The following is a 23,375-nucleotide window of genomic DNA, read 5'->3' on the forward strand; positions in this document are numbered from 1 at the left end:
GCGGGCGGGACCTGATATTGGGAGTGCAGCGAGGGCAAGCAATTTACGTAGCAATCTGAACGAGGAGGACTGAGGCAAAAGGCGTGAAGTCCCCACTGTTATGGCGCGAGACGAGAGGAGGGAGAGGGAGAGGGAGAGAGAGAATGGGAAATGAACTGTTTTAGATGTGGTAGGGGTGCACACCAGAGAGAGAGAGAGAGAGAGAGAGAGAGAGTAACGTTATAAACAGAAGCGACTCATTTACCTGTAAGTGTTACCTGAATATCTTACCACACCTGTATTGTCTTACCTGTACAAATTGCAATCAAGACTTCCGGACAGGTAAAAAGAAGAAAAAACCCACTTCAATGCATATTCTCCTCATCCTCTTCTTCCTTCTCCTAGTCCACCTCTTCTTTCTCCCCTTCCTCCTCTTCCTTCGTAAACTGCAAAGCTTCAGTGAATAAAAAGCTTTAATGAAAAGCAAGCAAGCATCATATTGTTCTTTTTATTCTGACAATGCAAACGTTAAAATGCGTGAAAATATATGTAGATAAAGCCATAATTTCTTTACTTTACGTTCAGGCATCGAGGAAAATTTATAATTGATCGTATCTTTTTTTTCCTTTGTTTGTGTTCGTGTTCCTTTTGTTTCCTCTTTTAATTCTAGTCAAGGTTAGTTTTTTTTTTTTTTTAGTGAGTTCATCTTTTTCTTTTTTTCTTTTTCCTTTCTTTCTTTCTTTCATTGTGGTTTTCAAGTTGGGTGTGTGATGTAATTTTGTGTCCCCGTGAATAGGAAGTTTATAAGCTAGTATTCTCTCTCTCTCTCTCTCTCTCTCTCTCTCTCTCTCTCTCTCTCTCTCTCTCTCTCTCTCTCTCTCTCTCTCTCTCTCTCTCTCTCTGTTATTACACTCCATTCCTCTTTTCCTTTATCCTCTGTCTTTTTTTCCATTTTCCTTTCTTTTGGGTACCCAGGGAAATGAAGGGAGGGAGAGAAAGAGAGAGAGAGAGGCTGAGAGGACAAAAGAAGAGAGGAAGAGAGAGAGAGAGAGGGAGAGGTAAATTGGTAACTGGTGGCCGCCATTACTATTTGTTTAATCAAGGTGGACGTATCAAAAGTCCTTCTCTCCCTCACTCTCACCCACTCTCCCTCTCCCATTCTCCCCCCAGTCTTATTCCACACCCTCGTATTACATCTGCATGAGTTTTCCCTCTCTCCCTCCTTCAATGAATAAGCAAGGCACAAGGGACAGTGTTCAGGGTCCTTACTCTCTCTCTCTCTCTCTCTCTCTCTCTCTCTCTCTCTCTCTCTCTCTCTCTCTCTCTCTCTCTCTCTCTCTCTCTCTCTCTCTCTCTCTCTCTCTCTCTCTCTCTCTCTCTCTCGCTATATGTTGTTTCTAAAGTAATAAAGAGTAGAAATTAAAACTGAAAATAGTGTTTAAATCTTTCACTATTATGTTGGATGGAATAAAAATGAAAGACTTACAATAATATTTTACTTTTGCATCTGTTGATTGGACAGAAGAGGGGTGAAAGAGTGAAAGTAATGGTTCATTTTTGCATCTGTTGGTTGCACAGAATAGGGATGAAAGAATGAGGAGACTGGTTTACTCTTGCATTAGTTAGTTGGACAGATAGGGATGAAAGAGTGAAGATGCCAGCTAATAGGGAATAAGGAATGAAAAGACTAGTTAACTCTTGCATCAGTGAGTGGGACAGAATACAAATAGTAATAAGAGAGAGGGAGCCAAAAGTTCACTAGAGGAATAACTGTGAATGAATTTGTAAAAGGTGAAGAGAACTGAGAAAGACTTAAGACAACTCCCCCTCTTTCTCCTCCTCTTCCTCCTCCTCTGGCGCATTGATACATATGCATATTCAGAACCTGCTTGAGGTCGACCAATAAATACCAGTTAAAAGTGACATGTTTCCACCAGAGAGAGAGAGAGAGAGAGAGAGAGAGACATGGGCAAGGCTTCAGTAATGTTTGTTCAGTAAACGATTCACTTTCTCGAAGTAATGAAGCTTATTCTTCCTGGGGTGTGCTTCAAAGACTGTCTCGAGGCTTCACTCCTGACTCCTGAGTGTTGGTTCGTGTCACAGGACTTCAGAGGGTGTAGCAGGAATGGGGAGGAGTAATGGGGAGAGACTGACTGACATTAGGGTGAAAAATATGGGTTGGGGTGTGGGGTGGAATAGTGATGGGAAGTAACTGACATGGAAAGGGTGAGAAATGTTGGTTGGGGTGTAGGAAGGGGTTTGGGGTGATTGGGGTGGTTGTGGGGATGTGTGGGAAGTGTTTGGGTGAGAGTATGGGGAGATATAAAAAAGCTGGGGAGAGAAATGAGAAATTAATTTGTAGTAGTAGTAGTAGTAGTAGTAGTAGTAGTAGTAATCTTAGCATCTGTTTACTCATGGGTACTTCACACACACACACACACACACACACACACAGATAAGGGCAAGGCATGGCTTCACAATTACCACGTCAGTTGGCGCCCTTGTCCTCTCTGCATGTGGCGAGAGAGAGAGAGAGAGAGAGAGAGAGAGAGAGAGAGAGAGAGAGTGGGGGGTACCTGTAAATAATCTCCCAAGACGAAGGAGAGGAAAGATATTAATGATTGTCTGTTAAATAATACAAAGGAAAACACTAGCAAGAACTGACCTGTTATTTAATGAAGGCTTCTCTCCTTTCCTCAACCATTAAAGACAAACAAATAAAAGGCCTAATTTTTTCCCCTCAGAATTCAGACGCGGTGGAGTGTGAAACAAAAAAAAAGACAGACGAAGGAAAAAAAAAAAGCGCACACACACACACACACACACACACACACACACACACACACACACACACACACACACACACACACACACACACACACACACACACACACACACACACACACACACACACACACACACACACATAAAAAATAAAACAAATGAATTGGAGGGAGAGAGGAGGAGGAGGAGGAGGAAGGTGAGTAAAGGAAGAAAAATCCTTAGTGTGTGTGTGTGTGTGTGTGTGTGTGTAGGAAGAAGGGAGGGAAGGACTGGAGAGAAGAAGGGAAGGAAAGAAGGAGGAGGAAATGAGTGTGGAGAGAAGGTGAAGGAAAGGAAAAAAGGAGAGAGAAATTGAAGCGAAGGAAAGGAAAGAAGGGAAGGAATGGAGAGAAAAGAAGAAGAAGGGAGAGGCTGGAGAGAAGGTGGAAAGGAAAGGAGGAGGAAAGGAGAGTGGAGAGGGGCTGGAGGGAGAGGAGGAAAGACGAAGGAGGAGGAGGAGGAGGAGGAGGGAAGTCAGGGATGTCAAAGGTCTCTCGGCGATCTGGCAACACTGGGAGTCTGTGATGTCGGTAGGCTTTGAAGTGACGCGAGCTCTTTATGCATCGTCAGGCGTCTTGAAGCACCTTTTGTTACCCGTCTGAGCTAAACAATGGGCCTCGTGAACACTGCGCACTGATAACATCCATCAAAATCACGCCTTGGTTTCAAATAGCTTCGTTTTGTTTTCGCGTGTTTTGGGGCGGGCGGGAGTCGGGCGGGCGGGCGGCGAGCGGGTATTGTGTTGGGTGATAAATGATACGGAGAGGCAGCCCAAACAGAGTCCATTGTGGGCCTGACACGTCGAATCTTGGTTAATTTACTTAAAGTGATGGCCAGGCTTTTGTGGGCCGCTCGCTTCACTGCCTCTCTCTCTCTCTCTCTCTCTCTCTCTCTCTCTCTCTCTCTCTCTCTCTCTCTCTCTCTCTCTCTTGCTTCTTTTCATCCGTTCCTTCAGTCGCTTTTCCTGGGTTTTTCTATCTTTTCTTTCTTTTTTTTCGTGTGTGTGTGTGTGTGTGTGTGTGTGTGTGTGTGTGTGTGTGTGTGTGTGTGTGTGTGTGTGTGTGTGTGTGTGTGTGTGTGTGTGTGTGTGTGTGTGTGTGTGTATGTGTTTGTGTTTGCATGTCTGTGTGTGTTCCGCCTCCGCCTTCTCTTTTTCTTTCTCCTCCTCCTGCTCCCCCTTCCTCCTCCTCCTCCTCCTCCTCCTCCTCCTCCTCCTCCTCCTCCTCCTCCTCCTCCTCCTCCTCCACCTCCTCCTCTTCCTTTTCCTCTTCGGCAGGTGCTTGGTTGAATAGCTTCTTCCCTTTTGTTCCCTCTTCTCCCTCTCCTCCTCCTCCTCCTCCTCCTCCTCCTCCTCCTCCTCCTCCTCCTCCTCCTCCTCCTCCTCCTCCTCCTCCTCCTCTTCGGACCCCTTTACCTCCTCCTCCATTATTGTTTGTATGAGAGTAAGCACCAAAAAACCACCACATTTTTTCCTTATACAAACATACGAGTATTTTATAACCAACATAAAATTCCCAAGAATCATTTATGACCCAGATTTCCATTAGACGCAATAACAGTAATAATAATTTTTGCCCATCAACTCTTCCCTTCACAGTCAAGACAAATATATAAGGACGTACGAAGCTGCAGTAACTATTTATTTATTTATTTATTCTTCTCTATATAAATGTTAGTGCATATATACATTTCTTTTCCCTTGAGTGGGCATCCTTCTCCCAATGTTCAGTGTGCCATGTCGACTGTTCATGCTTGGGTGGGTGTCCTTAGCTAAGCCGTGCCCTTCTGAGACTCTGGGCGTGTGTGAGTGTGTGTGAGGCAAGGGAAGGGTGTGGGTATGTGTGTGTGTGTGTGTGTGTGTGTGTGTGTGTGTGTGTGTGTGTGTGTGTGGAGAGAGTATGAGTGTGTGTGTTTGTGAGGTAGCAGAAACGTGTGTGTGTGTGTGTGTGTGTGTGTGTGTGTGTGTGTGTGTGTGTGTGTGTGTGCGTGTGAGTGAGTGAAGAGAAGAAAGGAGATAATGTTTAGGAGTAAGAAGAAGAACAGGATAAGAAAAGAAGTATGAGAGTATTGGAATGATGAGAGGGTAAGAAAGAGAGGAGGAGGAATAAAGATAATAGAATAAAAAAAAACGAAACAAAAGAAAAGAAAGAACAAAAAAAAAACAAGAAATATAACAATGAGTAACGAAAGAGGTGAGATAAGTAAGGAGGAATAAAGAAAGATAAGAAAGAGATATAGGGAATTAAGAAAGAAGGAATAGAGATAAAGAATGCAATGCGAAGGATAAGAAAACGATAAGGAAAGAGTTAAGTAGATTTTTAAGCAATATAAGGAGTTAAGAGTTCAAATTTAAATAAGGCATTAGGATTTAGAAGGTATAAGGATATAAGAGACAAGGGATTCGAACCCCAAGGACACGTAAATTAGTGCTACTGTTGCTTCCTAAATCCCATTCGCCTTTTATGGATCCCCCTGCTTACGTAATCATCTAATCCTTTGAATCCTGTCATCTATTGTCTGGCCAACCGTAAATATTCAGCACTTTATACTTCCTACATCTATTTTTTTTTTAAACCCTGTCTCTCTTTTATGCACTAACTTTCTCGACCAATCAGCGCCTTTGTGTACATCTCACGCCGGGTTCTTATTGGCTACCGCTGCCTCTCGTTTTTCTCTCAAGGTTACTCCCGGCCTGGCTATTGTTAGGCGGTATTTGCTGCTACGGTAGCCCGCATAGCAACCTTGATTTAGTGCCCTCTTAAATGCTGGGTTACGTTTCATTGATGGCTGGAAGGAGGACGAGGAGGAGGTGGCGGTGGCGGTGGTAGTGGTGAAGATAAGTTGGGGTTGTCAGAGGAGGAGAAGGAGGAGGAGGAGGTGAGGAAGAGTGGTGGAAGAAGAAGGAGGTGGAGCGATAGGTTGTGGATGTCAGAGAAGTTGAGGAGGACAGAGGTGGAGAAGTTAGGTAATGGATAGGTTAAGTTAGGGATGAGTGAGTGGATGAAAGGAAGATAAGGAAGATTGAAGTGGATAAGGTGTTTAGATAAATAAGGAAGGTTGAAATATGAAGGAGCGATAAGACATGAGATAGGAAGATAATCTCTCTCTTTATTTGCCCGAAAGTTTGTCATCTGTTCTTAATCATATTCTCTCTCTCTCTCTCTCTCTCTCTCTCTCTCTCTCTCTCTCTCTCTCTCTCTCTCTCTCTCTCTCTCTCTCTCTCTCTCTCTCTCTTCCAGGCGCTAATGGGAAAGACTTGCTTCTTAAATGGCTAGAGGGAATTAAAGGGAGGGACTAAAAAAAGAGAGAGGAGAGAGGAGAGAAGAGAAAAAAAAAACTAATTAAGAGACAGAGATTAAACCCTTACTCTTTAGACACGAAGGTTTAATTTACCTTTAAAGCACCCTCCTCCTCCTCCTCCTCCTCCTCCTCCTCCTCCTCCTCCTCCTCCTCCTCCTCCTCCTCCTCCTCCTCACATCTTCCCGATAACTCATGCTGTCATTTTCACTACTTATTTTCATTTCCATTTGATCTTCCTTCTCACCCTCCCTCTCCCTCTCCATCCCTGCCTCTCCCTCCTCTCCCTGCCTCTCCCAGCCTCTCCCTTCACCCTTAGAGGCACTTGGAGTAAGACTGAGGGACTGAAGGGGCTAAGGGTACGGTCTTACCACCCCCCTGACCCTCCCCTGACCCCCCTACCACCCCAGAGGCACGTGAATACCTCCAAGAGTGTATTGTAATGTAGATTCTTATTGAAGGATTCCTTAGAGGGCGTGAGTGAGTACGAGGCGCGATGGTGGTGGTCCCTGTCAAGAGGAGGAGGAGGAGGAGGAGGAGGAGGAGGAAATGAAAAGGAAAAGACAGATTGACAGAAAATAAATGTGTGTCGTTTGATTTTTTGTTTCATTTTCTTTTTCTTGTTCTTGTTTTTTCTTGTTCTTCGTTTTCTTTTGACTGTAGTGGCTTTTTTTTTTTTGTCGTTTCATTTTGTCTTTCTATCTTCCTTCCTTCCTTCCTTTTTTCCCTCCCTCCCTCCCTCTCTCCCTTCTCCCTCCACGCACCCACGCCCTCCCCAAACACCGCTAAGCAAAGAATAAACCATTACCCTTTAACCTCTCTGTTTGTTTCTCCCTCTTCCTCCTTCCCTCCTACACTTTTACGTCCTTCCCTCCTTCCCTCCCTCCCTCCCTTCCTCCTCGCGTCCTTTATAGCGCCTTAAGACACCGGGCGGCCGTACGGTAAGAGTGAAACATGCTTAATATAATTTTAACGTTTTTCTCCGCAAGACTCAATGAAAACAAGGGAGATTATGTTGAAGTGAAAATTATATTGTTTATTGTGTCGTCTTTTGTTTCCTTGCTTATAATGTGTCTGTGATTTATTTATTTTTTTATTTTTTTTTATTTTTTTACTTTTTTTTGTGGTGTTGATAATGAAGATATAATATTGAGTTTGGAAAGTTTGTTTATTTTTTTTCTCTCTCTCTCTCTCTCTCTCTCTCTCTCTCTCTCTCTCTCTCTCTCTCTCTCTCTCTCTCTCTCTCTCTCTCTCTCTCTCTCTCTCTCTCTCTCTCTCTCTCTCTCTCTCTCTCTCTCTCTCTCTATTAAAGGAAGATTAAATTTCGTTGATTATTGATTTATTATTTTTGTATTTTTTTTTATAGGCAATAATATTAAGGATCATTTTATATTAATGATAATGATATTGCTTTTATTTTAACAAAGAGATTTATTTTTTTATGATATTACTTTTTGCTTTTTCATTTTATTAAGACATTTATTTTCTTCTTTTTATAACGACAATTAATTTACCTTTTTCTTTTTTTTCCTTTTTTTTTTCTTAAGCTGTTCAAATTCATTAGTTTATTTCTACTGCATTAATAATTTTCTCTCTTTTACAACCACTTAATGCCTACCTTTCTTCACGCACGTCAAATTCCCTTTAATATTCGCTCATTCCTCATCAATCAAAGATCACAAGCATTTTTCCATCATTCACAACGCCTCGCACTTTTATTTTCTACTGCAATAATCATATACTCTCCTTTACAAGCACAAATTAATATCTACCTTCTTCGGTTCTCGTCGGATTATCTTTTACTCTCGCAGATTCCACATAAACTTCAAAATCCATTGCTCTGTTAATCACAATGCTTCCTTATTGCGAGACACATTCATTCCCTCGACTCTTCCATCTGACGAAAACTTTAAATTGTAGGAGTCAAGATTTAAACATTTACGCTTCAGAATTCTGGGAAAATGTTGAGAAACTATTAAATTTGTGCCTTGATGAGAAGAAAAGTTTATGGCTCATGTGTGGAGGGCGTTAAAATCACCGGCCTGAGAGAGAGAGAGAGAGAGAGAGAGAGAGAGAGAGAGAGAGAGAGAGAGAGAGAGAGAGAGAGAGAGAGAGACCATGTGTGTGTGTGTGTTCAATGTTAAGTCTTTGGTTAACAATTTCCAATATTGTTAATTTTAGATGGTAAAATAACTCTCTGTCTCTCTCTCTCTCTCTCTCTCTCTCTCTCTCTCTCTCTCTCTCTCTCTCTCTCTCTCTCTCTCTCTCTCTCTCTCTCTCTCTCTCTCTCTCTCTCTCTCTCTCTCTCTCTCTCTCTCTCTCTCTCTCTCGCTGCTTCGTGCATCACTAACAATACTACTACTACTACTACTACTACTACTACTACTACTACTACTACTACTACTACTACTACTACTACTACCACCACCACCATCTGACCTGCCACACACCTTGTCCAGCCCTTCATTCAGACGCTTCTCTCCTAACAACCCTAACAACCCAATTAGACCCGCTTGACATCCTAATTTGGCCCTTCCTGTCTGCTGAATTAAGTTCTTTTCATATCCTAGAAATTGGATTAAGTTTTTGAAATCCGTGACGTTTTTTTGAAGTCGGATTTGTTGTTGTGTTTCTTCGTATTTTGATTTTCTTTTTTCTTTTCTTTTTCTTTTTTTCTGGTTTTAGTTTGCTTTTTTTTTCTCCATTCCACTCCTTAATTTATTTTATTTCTTCCCTTTTCTTCTTTTCTCATTGCTTTTCATCCTCTCTCCTTTCCTTCTCTTCTACTTATTTTTCTTCTATCTCTTATTTTATCCCATTCCTTCTCTTTCTATTTCTCCCTCCGTTCCTAATTCCTCTCACCCACCAACACTTCACCTTTTCATCCTGTCCCTCCTCTTCCCTCCACCTTTCCTTTCCTCCATTCTCCTTTCTCTCCACGCCTCTTCCCTCCCTCCTCTCCTCTCTCAAGACGGCTGGAGCATCATGAAATATTTTTACCATTTCAAGGACCCACGTTCCTTCCCATCCCTCCTCTCCTTCCCTCCCTCCTTCACTCCCTCCCGCGTCCTGTCTTCCCCATCCTTCGTGCCCTTTGAGAGTCCCCGCGCCCCTGAGGATCTTGGTGACAGGACGCCTTCAGGGAGGTGTTAGCTACGCCCTTCATCCTGTCACCCTGTCGCTGTGTGCCCTCTGGCGAAGCGGCGGAGAAAAAGAAGAATGTGTACCTTGTTTTTCACGATCCCAGTGTTGGTGAGAAATTCCTAGTCGCTTGAAGATTATTTAAGAGCTTTTTTTCCTCTCTTTTCCTCTTTTTTTCGGGTCTTCAGTGAGGAAATTGCATGATTTACGAGCGGCTAAGTGAAGTATAGTCTTAAAAGTTATATCCAACGCAGTCTTGTTCGCTACGTAGCAGAATCTGTTATAATTTAAGAGCTGACTTTTCCTCAAGGGTTCTGCGTGTGTGTGTGTGTGTGTGTGTGTGTGTGTGTGTGCAAAGTGGCAGCGTAATGGTCCCGTGGGCAGGTAATGGTTCAATAAATAATGGAGGAATATGATGTGTAAAGCTTGTAGTCTTTCTAATGGACGTGAATGGCATGATAAGTGAGCTTTTAACAGTCACCTCAAGGGCGCTGGGGAGAGTAGTAAGTGTGTGTGTGTGTGTGTGTGTGTGTGTGTGTGTGTGTGTGTAGCTGTTGTTGTTGTTGTTGTTGTTGTTGTTGTTGTTGTTGTTGTTGTTGTTTAGTTGGCGTTTATGGGGCTTTCTGATACTGAGGCAGACAGACAGACAGACAGACAGACAAAAACGGGCAAACGAATAAAAAAATAAAAGTGACAAAAAATACCCAGAAAAAGAGACACGAACACAGACAGCCATGACAAAAACAGACAGACAGACAGACAGACAGACAGACAAAAAGATAAATACACAAGAGGAGGCAGAAACACAGACAGACAGACAGACAGACAGACAGACAGACAGATAGACAGACAGACATGAAATTCAATGAAGAAGATGCAAATTGGAACTGATTACTCGATACTGGCTCAGAGAGAGAGAGAGAGAGAGAGAGAGAGAGAGAGAGAGAGAGAGAGAGAGAGAGAGAGAGAGAGCCACTGTCAGCACCTCACAAAGACCTCTTATCTGTTGTCAGCTCCGTGAAACTCGTACTGACAGGCCAACCCCGCTAGACTGACAGGCTTGATAGATAGATACACCCTCAATAGACAGCACCTGATAAGCTAACATGATAGATACACCGGACCTCCCCCTCCCTGCAAGGCGATAGATAGTAGCAGCTGTCTGAGTAATAGATGCACTAGATAGATAATTCAATAAGCCTTAACTCATAATAATAGCTGGAAATTGAGTCCTGTCTAGTGTGTTATTTGAATACTGGCAAGAATACACACACCTTGTATATTTTAAAAGCTTGAAGGCGTGTGTGTGTGTGTGTGTGTGTGTGTGTGTGTGTGTGTGTGTGTGTGTGTGTGTGTGTGTGTGTGCTTATATGCAGTGTGTAGGTGATGGAATTTTGTCTATCTCCTCCCCTCCTCCATCTTTCTCTCCCTCCCCTCTTCTCCCTCCCTCCCTCCCTCCCTCCCTCCCTCTCCTTCAAGGCAAATAACCCGTGCAAGAAATTAAAAGTGCTTCTATTTTGTTAAATGAGCGTGTTTTGAGTTTGTAAATTTTGTAAGTTTTTTAAAAGTAAGTGGAGTTAATTGTAATTCATTTTAAGTGTACTTATTTATTTATTTATTTTTTTCTTCTATTTTTATCGATTTTTATATTTTTTTTTCTTATGTTGTTAATTGATGAATAAGTAACGCTTCTTATTTTTTGTTTTCTACTTAATGTTTAATATTTACTAAGTATAAGTTTAAGTATTTTTACATTTGTCTATTTTTTCCTACTTTTTTTTTCTTTTCTGTCGTAAGTTAAGTGAAGAATAAGTAATGCTCTTTATGTTTATATTTCCCTACTTAAAGCTTAATATTTGCGAAGTGTAAAGTTTAAGTATTTTTTTACATCTCATTATAATTTCTTTTTTGGTTGTAAAGTGAGTTAAGTTATGAGTAAGACTAGAAGTATATATTCTGACTAATTACTTAATGCATGTAATGGCCACGTTAAAATATTGCCTAAACTAACCTCACTCAATTATCTTTTTACTTTCTTTTTTTTTTTTTTCTGTAATTACCTTTGTTCTCGTATGTTGCAGTTTGCTCTTCCTTTGTATTCATTTCCTTTTATTTATTTTTTTCGTAATTGCTTTTGTTGTGGTATGTTGCAGTTTGTGCTTCCTTTGTTTTCCTTTACTCTTATATTTTTTTTTTCCTGTAATTGCTTTTGTTCTGGTATGTTGCTGTTTGTTCTTCCTTTGTTTTCCTTTATCATATTTTTTTTTACCTTAGTTACCTTCGTTCTGGCATGTTTGTTCTTCCTTTGTGTTCCTTTGCTATTTAACGGGATGGGGTATAATATAAGACCAGACGCGCTCACTGGACCCTAAATACCTTGAGACAGACAAGTATATATATATAAAAAATAAACAAATAACCATCAGAAATTAATGAAGGTATACTGGAACGTAGAATATATATATTTTTTTTTACCTCGCTTTTTTTATAAGGAATTAATACGAGCCAGGGAGATTTAAGGGTCATTATTCCGGTCTAGTAAACGTCAATCGCACCTTTTAAGACTCAACTCTCTCCTCATCTCTTTTTTTTACTCTCTCTCTCTCTCTCTCTCTCTCTCTCTCTCTCTCTCTCTCTCTCTCTCTCTCTCTCTCTCTCTCTCTCTCTCTCTCTCTCTCTCTCTCTCTCTCTCTCTCTCTCTCTCTCTCTCTCTCTCTCTCTCTCTCTCTCTCTCGTCTCATCTTAAGTGTTCGGGGATTACTACTGATTAGGTCACAGGTGATGCGTGGTGACTGGTTACCTGACGAGGAGGAGGAGGAGGAGGAGGAGGAGGAGGAGGAGAGGAAGATTGAAGAGGAGGTAATGAGAATAAAAAGAGGAATTATGCAAATGAAAATTATATTGTAGTCAGAATGTTTCTTATTTTCTTCCTAGTTTGATATCTTGTGAATTATTTTCGTCTTCTTTTTCCTCTTCCTCGTCCTCCTTCTTCTCCTTCTCCTCTTCCTCTTCCTCTTCCTTCTCTCTCCAGTTTATTTGAAGACTGGAAAATAAAGACAAGAGGAAGAGAAATTGTATTATAGATGAAAATATTGAGAAAATAAACTGCAAGAGAGAAAAGTGAAGGAAAGGGGACAGGATGAGAGAGAGAGAGAGAGAGAGAGAGAGAGAGAGAGAGAGAGAGAGAGAGAGAGAGAGAAGATAGTTTACTCAGTTTACTTAGAGGGAAAGAAATGGAGGGGGACAGGGAAGGAGAGAGAGACAAGAAAGGAAGAAGAGGAGGAGGAGGAGAGGAAAAAACAGTGTTACCAGTTCCTTCCTAAGTAATCAAAGACAGATGTGAAGTCAATTATCTTACACACACACACACACACACACACACACACACACACACACACACACACACACACACACACACACACACACACACACACACACACACACACACACACACACACACACACACACACACACACACACACACACACAGTCCCAATTATCACTTTCACATATTTATAAACTTTAAAACAACTAAAAACTCGCATAATTTTCCAGTATCTGAAATTATATAGAGTAAACTGCATTATTATCTAATCTGGCAATACTGTGAGGGGTATACTGATAAGTTTTGAGATCTGGCAACACTGTCTCTTCTCCATGTCCTCCTCCTCCTCCTCCCTTCTCTTCTCATGACAGCGAGAAACGTAACTTAATTGCTTCTGACAGGTAAGGAATAGATTATGTTTATTTTTCAAGTCACCTGTGATAGCGAGGAAGGCAAGGAGGGAGAAAGGGGGAGGGAAAGAAGGAGAGAGGGAGAGGGAGGGAAGGAGAAGGAACGAAGGAGGAAAGGATGATTGCATTTGTGTGATTTAAGTGGTTGAAAATGTGGCGAGGGAAAAGAAGGAAGGACGGAAGGAGAGAGAAATGATAAGGAAGGGAAGGAGAAAAGAGGGAGAGGAGAAAAAAATGAGATTGGAAATGATACATCTCTCTCTCTCTCTCTCTCTCTCTCTCTCTCTCTCTCTCTCTCTCTCTCTCTCTCTCTCTCTCTCTCTCTCTCTCTCTCTCTCTCTCTCTCATAATTGTGTTCTTAACCTCACTATCCATCAATTTCAAGACACCTACACAATTTCACAGATAGGGATGCTCTCTCTCTCTCTCTCTCTCTCTCTCTCTCTCTCTCTCTCTCTCTCTCTCTCTCTCTCTCTCTCTCTCTCTCTCTCTCTCTCTCTCTCTCTCTCTCTCTCTCTCTCTCTCTCTCTCTCTCTCTCTCTCTCTCTCTCTCTCTCTCTCTCTCTCTCGTAGATAACTTCTTTATAGCACGTTAAAATCACTGAAGCTCAACATTTACACACACACACACACACACACACACACACACACACACACACACACACACACACACACACACACACACACACACACACACACACACACACACACACACACACACACACACACACACACACACACACACACACACACACACACACACACACACATCTTAAACCTTCCTCCCCGCCCTCTAATTTCCTTTCCTTTATATTCCTTTACAAATGACTCGAAATGATTATAGACTTGTGGACACCGGGCAATTACAGGTCCCAAAGGAGTCCTAAATTCTTCTCCCTTAGGACTCCTTGTTCCCTTAGAGTTAAATGGTCTTTATGTAGGATTTATTAAGGGTTCTGGGATAATTTCAGTCCTCAGGGTGTCAGGGATGTGATCGGTCTTGCGGTAGGATGGTAGGATGTGCATTGCTTGTAGGATTCTGTAGGAGAAGGATTTTGTTTGTTGTTGCTGTTGTTGTTTTTCAAGTTTGTTTGGGTTTTGTTGTGGTGGCAGTGGTGGTAGTAGTAGTAATAATTAAGAACAGCATCACCACCATGAACAACAACAACAACAACAACAACCAAACAAAACAAAAAATAAATAAAGAATAAGAAAATAAGAACCACACACACACACACACACACACACACACACACACACACACACACACACACACACACACACACACACACACACACACACACACACACACACACACACACAAGTAACCAAGCCTCACTGGGCAGCAAGAGTCTCAATATATTCCCCACTTAACGAGACTCGCCTCTATTTCACACAGTTAATTTAAGAATTCGCTAGGTGATCTCTGCTAACCCTTCCCCCATAGATTACCTGACACGCCTCATTAGCACTCTACCTGTGCCCCATTACTCCTCAGGTAATTGGCCCATCGTTAATTGCCCATAGAGAAGATAGGGATAATAGGTACCCACTCATTCTTACCTGTTATTCACCTGTGCTGCTCACCTGCCCTATTAAAAGACATTGGAAGGGGAGTTATTCGGTGTAATGAAAAGTTTGTGGTTATTAAGTTTTTTTTCTTTTTCTTTTTTTTTTTTTTTTTTTTTCTTTTTTTTTTGCTGTGTTGGGGGTAAGGGGGAGGGAGGGAAGGGGAGGAAAGGGGGAGGGAGTTAATTTATCTGTGTTGGGGTTGGATGTTGTGTGTGTGAGGGGGAGTATGTGTGTGTGTGTGTGTGTGTGTGTGTGTGTGTGTGTGTGTGTGTGTGTGTGTGTGTGTGTGTGTGTGTGTGTGTGTGTGTGGTTTATATCTAATCTAGTGTATTGTTGTGTATATGTGACTAATAATAGTAGTAGTAGTAGTAGTAGTAGTAGCAGTAGTAGAAATAATTTTAGATTAGTAGTAGAAGTAGTATCACCATTATCATCATCACCACCACCACCACCACCACCACCACCACCGCCGCCACCACCACCACCACCATCATTATCATCAGTGTTGTTTTCCTTGTGGTCGGCGCCGCCTCCACTCTCTGTCCCTTTAATATTCCCTAATGGACCTGTGCAAGGCTTTATCTCGCACCTGTCTGCTTCGCCCTTATTAAGCTCAGGTGGGTTCAGGTAGGGTGGGTCTGGGACACGTCTGGCGCCTCTGTTCTGCCCAGGCGTGGGTTAGTGGGTTCAGTGGAGCTGCCTTGTCCTAGTGTGGGTTCAAAATAGGTTCTGATTCCTTTGTTTTGCTTCTCGGTGGGTTTAGCTTAGTTCTGGTGTGTTTTAAGTGAGGTTCCTTTGGGTTTAGTTAGTGTATGTGAGTTAGGTGGGTTTAAATGGGTTTGTTTTGGTATGACATGGGTTCTAAATAGGTTCTGAGTCCTTTGTTTTGCTGTATAGTTTGTTATTTGGTGTTTTCTTTGGTGTTAAGTGGGTTCTATAAGTTTAAGTGTGTGTTTTCTGGCTTACGTGGGTTCAGTGTGTTTTTTCCTGAGTTTTATGGATTTAAGTACGTATTTTTTCTTCTGTAGTGAGTTAAGTGGGAGTGGATAAGTGCAAGTCTTCACCCATGTAAGTTTAAGATGCACCTCTTCATTTCGAAACCAAAAGAAAAGTGAAGCTCCTTTTTGGGTTTTCGAAATACACTAGTTTAAGATTTCGTATAAGCAAGACGCAAGTTACGAGAGTGTAACTTTTCATCTGTGCAGGCTTAACGTAAAGGAAACGTTCACCTGGATGGCTTTGCGAGTAATTTATTTGATGTTTGAATGAGAAAGGTGTAAATTCTTCAGTTCTAACCTTCCTCAGGTGTGTTGGGCGTGGTCAGGTGAGGGCAGGTGAAAGCTTGGACCTTTAACTTTTCTCCTTAGTGTTTGGCGTGGACAGGTAACTCGGGGCCTTATCTTGAATTTGACTAATAGTGTTTGTTTCCATTTACAGGTGTGTGTGTCTGTGGTGCAAAGCTACAGGTGTGGTGGCCAGGACTGCGTGATTAAAAGGTATGTGGCAGGTGTGTTTTTGGTGTTTTGTTTTGTGTGAAGGGTTGTTTTAGAAATGTTATATTATTGTGCCTTGTTTTGTTGTGGTGGTTTTGTTGTTTGTTTTTGTATCATTGCCTTGTTTATTTTAGTGAATTGTGTATTTTTTTTTATTCTTTTTTTTTTTTTTTTTTTTGCATTTTTTCTCTCGTTTGAGTTGATTTTAAATGGATCGAAGTTTTTATTGTTTTATATCTACTACTACTACTACTACTACCACTACTACTACTACTACTACTACTACTACTACTACTACTACTACTACCACTACTATTACTACTACTACTGTTGTTTATCGTTCTCTTGCCTCACTTTTAACCTACTTCCCTTCCTCCCTCCCTTAACTCCTCCTCCTCCTCCTCCTCCTCCTCCTCCTCCTCCTCCTCCTCCTCCTCCTCCTCCTCCTCCTCCTCCTCCTCCTCCTCCTCCTCTGCATGAACTGGATACTGCTTTGTTGATCTTATTCCCGTGTACACTCTCTGACATGTACTCAATCTTTCCTATGTACACACCCTCACGTGTACACAGGGCGTCTTGTGTGCGTCCGGGTGAGTGCAGGTGACCCTTATACCTGCCCCTGACTCCTCCCTTATCCCTTACTACCTCCCTCCCTCCTCTTCGTCTCCTCGTCTCTTTCTCCCTTTCTTTATCTTTCCATCTCTTTCGTTTTGTTGTCTGTATGTCATTGCGTCATCCTTACTTGGTTCTCTCTCTCTCTCTCTCTCTCTCTCTCTCTCTCTCTCTCTCTCTCTCTCTCTCTCTCTCTCTCTCTCTCTCTCTCTCTCTCTCTCTCTCTCTCTCTCTCTCTCTCTCTTCTCCTTTTTTTATTGTCCTTCCTCAAATTTCGTTTATTTTTTTCTCTCTTTTATATCCCTACCTTCGCTTCTCCCGTCCCTCCTTCTTTAGGGGAAGAGGAGGAGGAGGAGGAGGAGGAGGAGGAGGAGGAGGAGGAGGAGGAAGGAAATGGATACGTGGTTAATGGCTTGGTGAGAGGTTTGAGGGAAGAAGAGGAGGAGGAGGAAGAAAAAGAAGAGGAGGAGGAGGAGGAGGAGGAAAGACTAATACGGAAGTGAAGAAGAAAAAGAAAAAAAAGTTTATCTCAGAGAACATATCTTTTAATATTTCTTCATATTTGCTCAGTATATTACGTGTCATCTCTCTCTCTCTCTCTCTCTCTCTCTCTCTCTCTCTCTCTCTCTCTCTCTCTCTCTCTCTCTCTCTCTCTCTCTCTCTCTCTCTCTCTCTCTCTCTCTCTCTCTCTCTCTCTCTCTCTCTCTCTCAGGTGAGCAGCCTTCAATTAACAGACAGGTGCGAATGTGAGTTTTATTGACTTTCCCTTCACGAGTTATTGAGGAGGAGGAGGTGAAGGTGGAGGAGGAGGTGGTGGAGGTGGTGGAGATGGAGGAGGAGGACACAAGGAACAAAATGAAAAGAAAAATACAAAAAGTTAAGTTATAATGGATCTTGCATGAGAGAGAGAGAGAGAGAGAGAGAGAGAGAGAGAGAGAGAGAGAGAGAGAGAGAGAGAGAGAGAGAGAGAGAGAGAGAGAGAGAGAGAGAGAGAGCTGTCAGGTGGAGGAGGAGGGAACATAGACGGGTGATGACAGAGGAGAGATGAAGAGACAAGTGGAGTGGAGAGAGAGAGAGAGAGAGAGAGAGAGAGAGAGAGAGAGAGAGAGAGAGAGAGAGAGAGAGAGAGAGAGAGAGAGAGAGAGAGAGAGAGAGAGAGAGAGAGAGAGAATGGAAAGAAATTTGAATGCATCCTTTACTGAAAAAAATAATCTTAGTTTAATAATAATAATAATAATAATAATAATAATAATAATAATAATAAAATTGCTAAACTAAAAAGTACTAGTAATATAAATCAAAATAACCGACTCTCTCTCTCTCTCTCTCTCTCTCTCTCTCTCTCTCTCTCTCTCTCTCTCTCTCTCTCTCTCTCTCTCTCTCTCTCTCTCTCTCTCTCTCTCTCTCTCTCTCTCTCTCTCTCTCTCTCTCTCTCTCTCTCTCTAATACCCACATACCCTGTCATCAAAGGATTACTGCAAATAGAAGATTGAATTCTAAGTACATCCTAAGGAAAGAGGATTCTACTTCTTATAATCCTCTTGTTTATGTTTTGACTAAGAATTTCACAACAGGTGACTCAGCCTTGGAAGAAAATGCAGCTAGTTAAAATTTATATCAAGATGGGATTAAATTTAAATGTAAGTATTTAAGTAAGAGTTATGTGGAAGCCTGTTTGTGTGGAGAAGTGTTTGGGTTCATTGTCAGTGGATGCTGGCTGTCTGTGTGGAGCTGTGTGGGGTGGATGGATAAGGGGATATGGTGTGTGAATGGGTGGATGTATTGTGAAGATGATTAAAGTTTGTGTATGTGGATGATTTGTAAAAGTGGATACGTGTGTGGATATTTTGTGTGTGTGTGTGGATAAGTGGTGGAAAAATGGATATATGAGAAGATGTTTTAAATTTGTGGATGTGGATGACTAGTAAGAGTGGATATGTGTGTGGATATTTTGTGTCTGTGTGGATAAGTGGTGGAAAAATGGATATATGAGATGTTTTAAATTTGTGGATGTGGATGACTAGTAAGAGTGGATATGTGTGTGGATATTTTGTGTCTGTGTGGATGGGTGGTGGAAAAATGGATATTTGAGAGGATGTTTTAAATTTGTGGATGTGGATGACTAGTAAAAGTGGATGTGTATGGATATTTTGTGTTTCTGTAGATAGATGCTGTAAAATGTGGATGCATAAGTGGGTATTCTATGCCTATGTGGATACCTAAAGTAGAAGTGGATATTCATGTGGATATTAAGCTTTGTGGATCACGTGGATGTGAATTTGAGCTAGTGTGGATCATGTGGATATCCTACAAGAGGAATTTATAGTTATGTGGATCAGTGTGGAGGCGGATACGGTTTAAGGATAGTGTAAATCTGTGTGGATATGAGTTTGTGTGTGTGTGTGTGTGTGTGTGTGTGTGTGTGTGTGTGTGTGTGTGTGTGTGTGTGTGTGTGTGTGTGTGTTTGTGTGGAAAAGGAATGGAGGAGAATGAAAATGATATATGAAGGAACTGACAGACTGAAGGAAGATATATAAGCAATTAGGGAAGCTTGTTATTGTTTACGAGAAGAGGAGGAGGAGGAGGAGGAGGAGGAGGAGAAAGTGAAGGAAAATGGAAGGAAGAAAAATGATAGAAGTTTATATCAACGAAAGTGAAGGATTTAAATAACACTATATGAAACAAAGGAACTAAGAATTATAATAAGCGAAATACATGAATAATAAGATAAAAAAGAAGAAACGAAAGGAGGAAAAATCTTGAACGAATAGGAAAATAAAGCAAGACAAAAATTGATACAAACGATGACAGGAATATAAAGAAAAAAAATTAAGAAAGTTTAAAAAGGAAAGAGAGAGTAGGAGGAAAAAAGATCAGACGAAAAACTGATGATGATGAAAAATGATAAAAGGAGGAGGAGGAAAAGAAGAGATACAGTGAAATATTGGTAATAAAACAAGTGTATTAGACAAACAGATACATAAACAAGATAAATAAGAAGTGAGTAATAAATGCAACTTAGAATAACAAGATACATGAAGAAATAAAAAAAGACTGAAAAAAAGAACAAAAAAAAACAATAAAACACAGTAAACATGACAGGATCAAATAAAAAAGACACAAGCAGAAGAAAAAAAAAACGAAAACACGAAAGTAAAAAGAAAAAAATAAGAAAACAAAAATTAAAAGAAAAAAAAAAAAACACAGTAAAACGCAAATAAACAAGACAGAAAAAATAAATTCAAAGACAATAAACGCCAAAAATCCGCAATAAAGAGACAAACCAACACCAACATAATTCACAGACCCATCAAAGAGGATTCAAACCTTTATGACCTCGCCCACGTGGAAGGAATTCAGGCCCTTAACGATACTTCAGGGGGCGATGGGAGGGTCACCCAGGTATAATAGACGACCCGGCGACCTCCTGCCACACCTGGGGGTCAAGGAAGGCCAGGTGTGGGAGATATAAAGGTTCCAAGAGTGTGTTGTAGTGTTGGAACCTATAATGTCGAAAATCTTTTGTTTTTTTGTGTTTTTCTGGTGTTTATAGCGTGTTTTTTTTCTTCTGTGTTTCTCTGTCTCTTGTCTCCGTGTCTGGTCTCTGCCTCATATTCAAAACACTTTGCTCGCTCGCCACGACTATTTTCAAAGGCCACAGAGATTGTTATTCGCGTTCCCAAGGATGTTTCTCCATTTTGTTATGTAAAAATCTAGTAAATCTGTCGCTAGAATAACAAAACGCCCTTAAAAACCCGTGTAACTTCAACTAGAGCCTTTTGAATGTAGTGGACATGCGACGCAGGAGTGTTTCAGAATAGGGTACTTCTCTCTCTTCCTTCCCTCACTCCACGTCTCTCCCTCATCACGTCTCCCGTCACTCCCTCACATCTCTTACCCCCACACTCCCTCCGTCTCACCCTCACTCCCTCGCTCTCCCTCTCCCCCTCCCGCCACACATTCCCGCGTCGCCGCCACCCACCGCCGCGGCCTCTGTGATCCTTTTCGGGGAGTCTAGGAGTGTCAACACGTAGAAGCTAATCCCCCTTTTGCCCCGCCCTTCTCCTCCTCCTCCTCCTCCTCCTCTCTCCACATACGGTTCTCCGCCCCCTCCTCCTCTTTCTCGTCTCTCTGCTCTTCCCATTCTGTCTGTTCGCCTCTCTCTCTCTCTCTCTCTCTCTCTCTCTCTCTCTCTCTCTCTCTCTCTCTCTCTCTCTCTCTCTCTCTAAATGTGTAAATTAATTCTGCTAATACGGACACCTGTGATATTTTGGGCTTTTTATCATGTAATTTTATTTTATTTTGTATTTTTCTCTTATTTTAACTTGTCATGTTAATAGTAGTCATAAAGGTGGTGGTGGTGGTGGTGGTGGTGGTGGTGGTAGTTGTAGTAGTAGTAGTAATAGTAAAACCAATCATCTTTCTTTTCTCTTCAACTTATTCTCTCTCTCTCTCTCTCTCTCTCTCTCTCTCTCTCTCTCTCTCTCTCTCTCTCTCTCTCTCTCTCTCTCTCTCTCTCTCTCATTTCATCATATAATTTATATCCCTTTATCTTCATCATACAATTAAAATGTTTCCTGCAACACTTAATCTTCACATCACCTTTCTCATTCAACTTAACCTTTTTATTTCACTTTATTTCTCCCTTCCCATCCTCATAAAACATTCTTGACCTTACATGACATGCCTTGACCTCTCTGGTAATGACGGGGGAGAGGGTGGATGAGAGGGAAGGGAGAGGAGGTGCGGGTGTAAATGGGAGGAAAGAGAGGGAGGGTGTTGGCAGCTGTAAAGGTTTAGCAGGGAGGTGTTGATGAGAGAGAGAGAGAGAGAGAGAGAGAGAGAGAGAGAGAGAGAGAGAGAGAGAGAGAGGAAGTGAGGATGATATTTTATGGCTTTTAAAGTGAAATTAATGGTGTAGTCTTTATTCTCTCTCTCTCTCTCTCTCTCTCTCTCTCTCTCTCTCTCTCTCTCTCTCTCTCTCTCTCTCTCTCTCTCTCTCTCTCTCTCTCTCTCTCTCTCTCTCTCATAGGAGATCGCCATGTTTGGACCATAAAATATTTCTCTCTCTCTCTCTCTCTCTCTCTCTCTCTCTCTCTCTCTCTCTCTCTCTCTCTCTCTCACCAAGGCCCGGAAGATTAGCAAGTGTACGATAACTTCTAATGCCGTACGAAGGCGAGGAGGCGGTACAACAGTATATAAACAAACATTATCACGTTCCTGCCAGGCGTATGACACCTTCCCTCAGCTTCGCGCCCGCCCTCTAAGCTTCGCTCCCTCCCCTTATCATGTATCACTGCCTTATACTGTTCGTTTATGGGCGCCAGGTAGTAAACAGTGCAGTAAATCTTGTTTTGTGAATCCCTTTCTGAATTTAGTTTGGTTGGTTGTAGATGTGACACACACACACACACACCACCACCACCACCACCACCACCACCACCACCACCACCACCATTCCTTCCTCCCTTTTCATTACTTGGAAGGAGGGAGAGAAATAAAGACACTTTTCTCCCTCCACTTGTTATATGCTCCACTTAATGAAACTCCACTCGGCCATTGCCCACCGCTCCAAAGCTCGGCCCCATCACCAGCTCGGCCCCACCATCTCGACCTCACTATCCCGACCCCAGCATCTCGGCCCTACCACTCTCTTCGCTCTTTGCCAACGGACGAAGGGTTTGCTACGTGTTTCGACATGGAAGCGACTGTTCCGAGTTTAATACAAGCATAGATTTGTTATAATGTGAACTGCTGGAGAGAGAGAGAGAGAGAGAGAGAGAGAGAGAGAGAGAGAGAGAGAGAGAGAGAGAGAGAGAGTCAGGCCTTTATAGCAAAACAACTATGGTTTTATGGCGGCAGGTGTAAATACCGACGCTCCATAAAGATTTTGTTGTGTTTTGACCCCAATGCCTACCAGGTCAGAGAGAGAGAGAGAGAGAGAGAGAGAGAGAGAGAGAGAGAGAGAGAGAGAGAGAGAGAGAGAGAGATCACTTTCCTAAAATGGATCCCAACTGCACAATTTCCATATTGATTCGGCACAGTCACAATTCGCTCCATAATATTGTTTTAAAGTCTTCATTATGTTAATACAACACGTGCGACAGTGGTGTGGCTGGAGGAAGAAGACGAGGAGGAGGAGGAGGAAGAGGAAGATGAAGTTTTGTTCATATAACCATCATTTTAGCTTTCATTTCCTTCTTGTAATATACTGTAAATAGGAAAATGATAATAAGAGAGAGAGAGAGAGAGAGAGAGAGAGAGAGAGAGAGAGAGAGAGAGAGAGAGAGAGAGAGAGAATTATTGGGTGGTGATGATAGTGATAATAATAATAATAATAATAATAATAATAATAATAATAATAATAATAGTGAAACCCAACGAAGTGGGTGACCCAGGCACGAGGAGGGGAAGGGTTAAGGAATAGGTAGGTAGGGAGGGAAGTGGAGGAGGGAGTGACCTGTCTTGGAGGCATACACACACACACACACACACACACACACACACACACACACACACACACACACACACACACACACACACACACACACACACACACACACACACACACACACACACACACACACACACACACACACACACACACACACACACACACACACACACACACACACACACACACGTTCATTCACCAATCATGCAATCACTGATAAACAAAAGTAACATTTAAACGTTTCATTTCCTCACGCTGTGCACTGAAGA

The 23,375-nt window shown here is 42.0% G+C and overlaps 1 long non-coding RNA gene across 1 annotated transcript in view; it reads left to right on the forward strand.

The window, feature by feature from the left end:
* The first annotated feature begins 16,001 nt into the window (after positions 1-16,001).
* The window catches only part of LOC135091877 (uncharacterized), a 231,607-nt gene continuing 224,233 nt past the window's right edge, over positions 16,002-23,375 (forward strand). The window contains exon 1 of the long non-coding RNA XR_010262669.1: positions 16,002-16,043. This is a non-coding gene — a long non-coding RNA (uncharacterized LOC135091877). The remainder of the gene's footprint in view (positions 16,044-23,375) is intronic.

This window comes from Scylla paramamosain, chromosome 38 (genome assembly GCF_035594125.1).
Source record: "Scylla paramamosain isolate STU-SP2022 chromosome 38, ASM3559412v1, whole genome shotgun sequence".
Lineage (NCBI taxonomy): Eukaryota > Metazoa > Arthropoda > Malacostraca > Decapoda > Portunidae > Scylla > Scylla paramamosain.